The following is a 9,969-nucleotide window of genomic DNA, read 5'->3' as shown; positions in this document are numbered from 1 at the left end:
CTGTTGTAAATGGAATCTTCCACTTTAGCCAAAGGTCACGGATGTGAATACCTCTCCCACCATCTGAGGGATCTTGTAGAACAATGAAAGATGAAAGGAATCAAGAGTGCGGTGAGGCCTCAGATACAGAGAACAGACTAGTGGTTGCCAAGGGGGAGGTGAGGTGGGGGAGGGAAGGACTGGGTGTTTGGGGTTAGCAGATGCAGACTATTATGTATTGAATGGATAAACAACAAGGTCCTACTGTATAGCACAGGGAACTATATTCAATTTCCTGGGATAAACCATCATGGAAAAGAATATTAAAAAGAAAGCATATATGTGTATAACTGAATCACTTTGCCGTACAGCAGAAACTAACATAACATTGTAAATCAGCTATACTTCAATACAATTTTAAAAGAGTCTATGAGCCCTGAAAATCACGGAGGCAAGCACATCTAGGGACCACTTCTTCTCCCAATGCCAGGAAAACCACCTATGAAGCCGTTCCATCATAAACACGGAGGCTTTTCCACTGAAGTCAGGAACAAGACAGATGATTTCACGGCCACTACTAATTAACATCATGTTGGAGGTATTAGCCAATTAAATTAGCAATTTTAACTAATTTAACTCACCCCTGTCACAAACATCATCCCAAAGCAGAAAGAAAATGCACTTGGTTTGCCCCACCTTCCAATTTAATAGGCTCTGGGGATACAGGCAGTTGACAATTGTAACTAATTTTAAATTTAAATCAGCAATTAGAGAAAGGCATAAGAATTGGAAAGGAACCGGTAAAACTATATGTGCAGATAACTTGATTACATTTCAGAAGACCCAAAAGACCGCAAGGAAATCTACTACCAATATATGTGTTTATATATATGTCTCTGTGTGTGTGTGTGTGTGTCATTTTCCTACCTGCTCTATCTCTGAGTCTCCTTCGACAGGGTCTATTGCTTTGGGACCCACATTAGGTCCCGGTGATACTGAAACCCTCCTTTTGCTTAGTAAGATTACATTCCAAATAGGAGATGCTCATGTGAACGAGATCATCCAATTAATTGCTCTAGATGTTTTCCGTTGGACGCAGCACCTTTGGGCTGACAGCAGTGTTAGCCCTCTGTGAGTTTGGGGAACACTCCAATCCTCTAATTCTCTAAAGTTGTTTGTTCTTCTGAATCTAAGAGGTAGGGGAGCAGATCCTTCACAAATTGGAAGCACCTGTGAGAATAAGCCTTGTAGCCCAATTCCTCTGACCGAGGATGCTAAATGCTTTCAAATCTGTGCCGTGAAGAAAAATGATAACGCACCAGCCCCAGCCAATGGGAAGGGAGGATGCACGTTGCCCAGAACCCCAGAGCCTATTAAGGTGGAAAGTGGGGCAGACCAAGTGCTCTTTCCTTCTGCCTTGGGAGATGTCTGTGACAGGAAGGAGACAGGAAGCCTCATTCCCTTCAGCGGTGAGTGGTGGTGTTGTTTTCCTCTCTCTTCTACCTCCTATTTTTCCACATCACTTTCTTACAGTTACTACACCAGATACTTGAGTTCACCAGGTCCAGTTGGGCTCAGTTCGTTCTTCTTTTTCCAGTTCCTTGAGGTGTAAAGTTAGGTTGTTTATTTGAGACCTTTCTTTTTTCTTAAGGTAGACTTTTTCTTTTTGCTCAAATATCAGAATAACAGAATCAAGAGTGGAGGTGAAGGTTAAGTCGTGTGGCTACTTCAGAGGTGGTCGTCATCCACAGGGAGCTTGCAATTCTCCAAAACTACTGCAGTGAATTGAGGGAGATAAAACTTTGAGTCAGTGCCCAATACATGATGACTTAAGTATCCAGGAAGTTCTCGGGTGATGGAGATGAGAATTGACAGATGATAATAATAAAAAAGATAACTCAGAGAAGCAATAGGATAGGAGTAGTAGGTAGACCAAGGCGAAAGCCCCACTCCCCCTAGTGACTTCATTCTTTTCTCCTCCACATTCCACTTTTTACACACAATAGAAGGAAGCCCCGAGTAATTGTTAGCTATGATGAACCAGGCACTGTCTTAAATGTACTTGTGGGTGTATCTCTTTGACAATCCTCACAACCCCAAGAGCACATATGATAAGATCCCAGTATCAGAGATGAGAAAAGAGGCACAAAGAAGTCACCTTGCTAATAAGTGGCATAGAGAATTAAAAACTACAAAGTGGTTTTGAGTCTAAACACTGAGCCCCAATAGTGGAGGGGCTCCCAGGTCTTTCCGCAGGCCAGAGAATCTTGGAGGAAGGGAGGGGAAGAGGATATCCAGCACATGGTATGCTCCATCAAGTATGGATTACATAAATCTGTCCCCTGGGGTGGTGTTCTCACGTTCCTATAACTTCATGTCTCCCCAGGTCGCGTCTCTTCTCTCTTCCAACTGGTCCTCCTTATCGCTGGCGCTGAGGCTCTCGGCCTCGGGTAAAGATGAGTGACGTGAGCTGGGATTCTGACTCTTCCTCCCGCTCTTCCTCATCTCCTTCCCCCCCTCCTTCCTCCGCTCACTCGCCTTCTTTCTTCCCATCCTCTTCCTCCTCCGCTTTCCCTTTCAAAGACGGAGTCATGCTGTACATGGTCTATTTAAGCAAGGAGAATCTACAGAGGTTCAAGCAGCTTTTAGTGGAAGAGAGCCCCAGACCTGGCTCTCTCCAGATCAGCTGGGACCAGCTGAAGACAGCCCGGTGGGCGGAGGTGGTTCACCTCCTAATCGAATCCTTCCCTGGACGCCTCGCTTGGGAGGTGACTCACGACATCTTCGCCAAGATGGACCAGGCAGAACTGTGTCTTCGGGTACAGATGGAGCTGAATGGTGAGTGAGAATCTGGTATACAAGATGGGGTTGGGCTTGGGTGCTACAGAACTAAACGCTTCACTAGCCACTCCTATGTAGATACACTATATTTACACTTTATTTTCTTATACATCTAACTATGCACATACATAGATATATACACATATAGCACATACATACATGTATATTAAAGCGTTTATTTTTTTATTTCTGTCGACTATGGTTTTATTTTTTAATTTGGAAATTGGCTCCCTTTTTCATTGAAGTATAGTTGATTTACACGGTTGGGTTAGTTTCAGGTGTACAGCACAGTGATTCGTATATATATATATTCTTTTTCAGATTCTTTTCCATTATAGCTTATTACAAAATATTGAGTAGAGTTCCCTGTGCTATACAGTAGGATACTGTTGTTTATTATTTTTAAATTTTTATTGGAGTATAGCTGATTTACACTGTTGTGCCGCGGGGCGGCTGGGCCCGTTACCGAAAAAAAAAAAAAAAAAACCGATAAGAAGTCACCTCACACCGGTCAGAATGGCCATCCTCAAAAAAATCTACAAGAGTACGTGCTGGAGAGGCCGTGGGCAAATGGGAATCCTCCTCCACCACTGGTGGGGATGTAAATGCGTGCAGTCACTATGGCGAACTCTAAGGAGGTTCCTTAAAAATGTAAACACAGAGTTACCCTATGATGTGGCAATCCACTCCTGGGCTTGGATCCGGAAAAAAATCATAATTCGAAAGGACACGTGCCGCCCTATCTCCAGGGCAGAGCTATTTACAGTAGCCAGGACGTGGAATCCACCAAGAGGTCCATCCAAAGAAAAGTGAACGTGATGCGGTACATATGTACGATGGAAAACTGCTCAGCCATAAAAAACAACAAAATAACGCCATGGATGGATGGACCGAGAGACTGTGATACTAAGTCAAATAAGGCACAGAGAGAAACACAAATATCATAAGATATCCCTTACAGGCGAATCCTTACCTTCATAGAAATGGAACTAATTTACAAAACAGAAAAAGACTCACAGACTTAGAAAACAAACTTATGATGTTCAAAATGGGTGGAAAGGCTGGAGCGATACATTAGGAGGTTGAGATCAACATATACACGCCAATATATGTCAAGTAAGTAATCCACAAGGACCTACTGAAAACCACAGGGAAGTCTTCTGAACATACTTTAATAACCTATATGGGATAAGAACCCTTCAAAGAATCAATATACGTCTATGGATAACTGAATCCAGTTCGTGTACACCTACCACAAACACAACACTGGAAATCAACGGTACACTGATACGAAATAAAAATTAAATAAAAAACAAACAAGGAGAAAAACACAAAACGGGGGGCATGTAGAAAAGCTGCTGCCTTGTAGCTGCTTTCCATAATTACACCTTGAACACCTGGGCTGATGGGGCACTTGCTCTTCACAGGGCCTGCGGGGCTGTAAAGAAGAAACACCTGCCCTCAAGAAACGTCCTCATGTAGGTCAGCGAGAAAGAATTCAAAACCGGGACCACATTCCAGAAGCCAATTTCAAGAAGTTAGTTTTACTCACCCTGCTTACAAAATACCACATGAAAAGAGGTCCTCGTCGATAAATAGTAGAGAGATGCTAATCAAAACTAAAGCGAGGTATGACCTCACACCGGTCAGAATGGCCACCATCAACAAGTCTACAAACAATAGATGCTGAAGAGGGTGTGGAGAAAACGATACGCCCCTACACTATCGGTAGGGATATAAACTTGTAACAGCCACTATGGGCCCCAGTGGGGAGGGTGCCTAGATGATCGAGAAGACAATGAAATTAGAACACTCCCCACCACCATACACAAAAGTAAACTCCGAAGACGTTAAAGTTCTAAACTTTAGTCCGCATACCATAAAACTCTTGAGGAAAACCTAGGCAGAGCAGGCTTTGACAGAAATCGCAGCAAGTTCTCTTTGAATCCATATCTTAGAACAATGAAAACTAAATACAAAATAAACAAATGGGACCTAATCTAACGTAAAAGCATTGGCACAGCAAAGGAAACCAGAAACGAAAGAAAAGGACAACCCTCACAATGGGAAAACAATAGTGGAAAACCAAGACACCCACAAGGAATTCATCTCCATAACAAGCAGCTCATGTAGCTCAATATCTGAAATATAAACAACCCAGAAAAAAATGGGCAGAAAAACTAAATGGACATTTCTGCAAAGAAGACGCACAGATGACCATAAACCACATGAAAAGGTGCTCAGCATTCCCGATTAGGAGAGAAATGCAAATCAGTGGGGGAAATGAGGTATCACCTCACACAGCTCACAATGGCCGTCATGCAAAAACGGGCAACAATAAATGCTGGAGAGGCTGTGAAGAGAGGGAACCCCCCTACACGCTTGGTGGGGACGTATATCCGTGCCTCCGCTACGGACAACACTGTGGAGGTTCATTAAAACACTAAACAGACAAGTACCATGTGACCCAGCCGCCCCACTCCTGGGCATGGATCCGGAGAAAAACTAACTCTTAGAAGACAGCTGCACCCCAACGATCCTGACAGCACTGTGTACAAGAGTCAAGACGAGCAAGCAACCTACGCGGACAAGGACAGATGAATGGATAAGGAAGACGTGGTCCATACACTCCATGGCATATTCCTCAGCCATAATACAGGATGAAAGAATGCCATTTCCAGCCACCGGGAAGGAAACAGAGATGATCCTACTAAGTCAACTAAGGGAAACTGGGAAACAAAAGTCTCATATAATATCGCCTATAGGTGGAGCTGAGAAATGGATACAAATGAACGTCTTTACAAAAGAGAAACAGCCTCACAGACCTAGAAAAGTAACTTACGGTTTCCAAAAGGGAAGGGTGGTGGGCCCAGAGAAATGATCCCGTTGAGATGAACATGTACACACTAGTCTTTATAGAATAATCAACAAGGACCCACTGTAGAGCACAGGGAACCCTTCTAGGCACTCTGGGATAAGCTATATCAGAAGGGAACCCAAAAAAGTACATATAAACGTCTAGGTATAAGTGAAACAAGGGGATGGAAATCACCCACGCCCCCAAAAAAACCCTCCACAGCATTATAATTCACCTATGCCCCAAGACAAAATAAAAAATAAAAGGAAGGAAAGAAAGAAAAGAAACACTGACGCTAACCGAGGCCTTGGTGACATTGGCTGGTCTCACAGGCCTGGAGCCGGACAAGTCTTGGGTCCCAAGGCTGGACTGTCGAGCGGCTGAGGGAGCTGGGAGGGTGTGCAGGCAAACGGGCCCCCTTTGCACTCGGAGTGCCTTGTCCTCTGCATTGGACCACACTCTCCAGATCCCCCAGGCCTTCCTACCGGGAAACCAAGCGGGACTCTCCCTAAGGCTCTTGTTGCCACAGTAACCAGAGTTGGGCATGGGGAAATGCCGCCGCCTTGTGGCCGATTCCTGTAACAACAACTTTAAAACCGGTGGTGTAAGGCTTGTGGGATTTTAATTCCAGAGCAGGGATTGAACCTGGTCCTCAGCAGTGAGAGCGCAGAGTCCTAACCACTGGACTGCCAGGGAATTCCCTCAAATGTCTTTTCTATGTCTACTGAGATGTCATGTGATTTTTATCCTTCACTTTGTTAACGTAGCAAAAACAAACAAATGAGACCTAATTAAACTTAAAAGCTTTTCCACAGAAACAGTTACTATCAACAAAATGAAAAGACAATGTACTGAATGGGGAAAAAAAATTTGCAAATGATATGACCGGTAAGGGGTTAATATCCATAATACATAAACTGTTCATACAACTAAATATTAAAAAGCCAATTAAAAATGGGCAGAAGACCTGAATGGAAAATTTTCCATAGACAACATACAGATGGCCAACAGACACATGAAAAGTTGGTCAACACTGCTAATCTTCAGAGGAATGCAAATTCAAAACGTATTAAGGTGTCACCTCACACCTGTCAGAATGGCCATCATCAAAACGTATTAAGGTATCCCCTCACACCTGTCAGAATGGCCATCATCAAAACGTCTACAAGTAACAAATGCTGGAGAAGATGTGGCAAAAAGGGGACCCTTGTACACTGTTTTTGAAATATAAATTGGTGCAGCCACTATGGAACACTTTATGGAGGTTCGTCAAAAACTATAATGTAGGGCTTCCCTGGAGGCGCAGTGGTTGAGAGTCCGCCTGCCGATGCAGGGGACACGGGTTCGTGCCCCGGTCCGGGAAGATCCCACATGCCGCGGAGCGGCTGGGCCCGTGAGCCATGGCCGCTGAGCCTGCGTGTCCGGAGCCAATGCTCCGCAACGGGAGAGGCCACAACTGTGAGAGGCCCGCATACCGCAAAAAAAAAAAAACAAAACTATAATGTAATCCAGAAATTCCTGTCCTGGCTGTATACCCAAAAACATGAAAACACCAATTTGAAAAGATTCATGAACCCCAATGTTCATGGCAGCATTATTTACAATAGCCAAGATATGGAACCAAGCTGAGTGTCCATCAACAGATGAATGGATAAAGAAGATGTGGTCTTTACAGGCACAATGGAGTACTACTTAGCCATAAAAATGAAATTCCACCATTGCGACAATGTGGATGGAGCTAGAGATTATTATGCTTCATGGAATAAGTCATACAGAGAAAGGCAAACACTGTATGTTATCAAATATGTAAATCTATAAAATAAACCAAATGAATGTATATAACAAAACAGGAAGAGACTCATATAGAAAGAACAAACTCGTGGTTACCAGTGGGTAGAGTTTCCCCTCTCTTTTTTCTTGGGGGGAAGTACAAGATAGGGATGTGTGATTAAGAGATACAACAGGGGCTTCCCTGGTGGCTCAGTGGTTAAGAATCCGCCTGCCAACACAGGGGACACGGGTTCGAACCCTGGTCCGGGAGGATCCCACCTGCCACAGAGCAGCTGGGCCCGTGTGCCACAACTACTGAGCCTGTGCTCTAGAGCCACGAGCCACAACTACTGGGCCCGTGTGCCACAACTACTGAAGCCCGAGCACCTAGAGCCCGTGCTCCACAACAACGGAGAGTAGCCCCTGCTTGCTGCAACTAGAGAAAGCCCCCATGCAGCAACGAAGACCCAAAGCAGTCAAAAATAAAAATAAATAAATAAAAATATTTATAAAAAAGAGATACAACATATTATGTATAAAACAGAAAAACAAGGATATATTGTATAGTGCAGGGAATTATAGCCATTAACCTGCAATAACTTTTAATGGAGTATAATCTCTAAAAATAGTGAATCACTATGCTGTACAAATGAAACTAATACAATATTGTAAATCAACTATACGTCAATAAGAATACTTAATATAGGAAATACAGTGTCCCGTTTATAGGAAATGATTTCTGTTTATGATTCATTAACTATTCCATAATTTTCTGCTCTACATTTGTACCCTACATGTAACAAGCAGAAAGGTTCATAGCTTTGGCTATGTGCAGACAAGAATTTTCTATCACACAGGGAGATCAGCTCGGTGCTTTGTGACAACCTAGAGGGGTGGGATAGGGAGGGTAGGAGGGAGGGAGATGCAAGAGGGAAGAGATATGGGAACATGTGTATATGTATAACTGATTCACTTTGTTATAAAGCAGAAACTAACACACGATTGTAAAGCAATTATACTCCAATAAAGATGTTTAAAACAAAAAGAGAGTTTTCTATCCATGTGTCTGTAGTCAGAGTTTCCCTTGCCTTGCCCCAGATTCACTGGAGGACTGCCAATGCCTAAGTTCAACTGGAAGATTCACAGATACATGGAGATTAAACAACACATTCCTAAACAGATGTGTCAAAGAAGAAATCAAACGGAAAATTAAAAATATCTTGAGACAAGCATGAATGGAAATACAACACACCAAAAGTTATGGGATTCAGCAAAGCTATTCTAATCGGAAAATGTATTGCGATAAAACCCACAATAAGAAAAAAGAAATCTCAACAAACAAGCTCACTTACACCTCAAGGAACTGAAAACAAGAACCACCACCACATCTCCCCTCCTCCCGGCAAGCAAACTACACCCAAAGTTAGCAGAAGGAAGCAAATAACAAAGATCAGAGCGGAAATAAATGAAAAGACACCAGGAAAACAATAGAAAAGATCCGTGAAAGCAAGAGCTGGGTTTTTGAAAAGATTAGCGTTCGTTTTGTCACTTACCACTGGCAGGAGCGTGAGGGAGAACATTCACGGTCGGGCACCTAGGGCGTTTCTGGCTTCGCCCCGTCTTCTCTCCCTTCTCCTGGTAGCGGCAGCTGAACTCCTGTCTTTACAAAACCAGAAGCGTGTATGGATGCATCCCAGGAGCTGCCACCCTCCCTCTTTCTGGAATCCCCTCCCCTATCACTTGCACTGTTTTGCTCCTTCTTGGGCTCCGGCCCAGCTGACTTCACCTGCTCACAATCACCTGACCGTCAGCGTCGGTCACGCTGATAACTGACTGATTTGCTCTCTTCACCTCAGAAGGGAAGTCATACCTCTTTTGTTCTTTTGCTTCTCTATCCTGTGTCCTCCTAATAAGCTGAGAGCTGTAAGAGGCAAGGAAGGGTTTCCTTATAGCCTCGCAGATGCTGGGCCCACAGGGCCTGGACGCAGGGAACGGCTGCTGCATGTCTGCTCCTACGGCGGCCAGAGTGCCCCTTTCGTTTTAATTAACTGAAAAGCCCCTGGCGCTCCAGGTGCTAGCTTTTACCCTGGCCTCAGCACATCCTACTGAATCTTACTTACAGGCCAACATGTATGACTGGCGTCTCACGCCCAGTAAATCCTCACGGGATCCCCCCGAAAACCCCTCCCTGCTCCCTACCTCACACCTCCCAGCGACTCCTAAGTGCATGCGGGTCCCCTCACCCCCTTGCACCTCTCCTCCCACCAACATGGCCCATGGCCTCCCGCCCGTGGGGCTGAGAGTTTCCCGGGGTGAGCGATGTGCTCAGACCTACCAGCTGCGGATTCGGTGCAGCAGAGACCAAGCCACAGGTGAGGCGCCTCCCCGACACCATCCATCACCAGACAGAACCGCAGAAGGACACGCCTGACCCTGCACAGAGAATCACCCCCAGCCCCACACGGTCACACACGGGGCACCACCACAGCCAGCGTCAAACGAAGCCGCAGAAGCCGCCCTTG

This window comes from Neophocaena asiaeorientalis, unplaced genomic scaffold (genome assembly GCF_003031525.2).
Source record: "Neophocaena asiaeorientalis asiaeorientalis breed wild unplaced genomic scaffold, Neophocaena_asiaeorientalis_V1.1 scaffold694, whole genome shotgun sequence".
Classification (NCBI taxonomy): domain Eukaryota; kingdom Metazoa; phylum Chordata; class Mammalia; order Artiodactyla; family Phocoenidae; genus Neophocaena; species Neophocaena asiaeorientalis.
Note: the sequence above shows the minus strand (reverse complement) of the source record.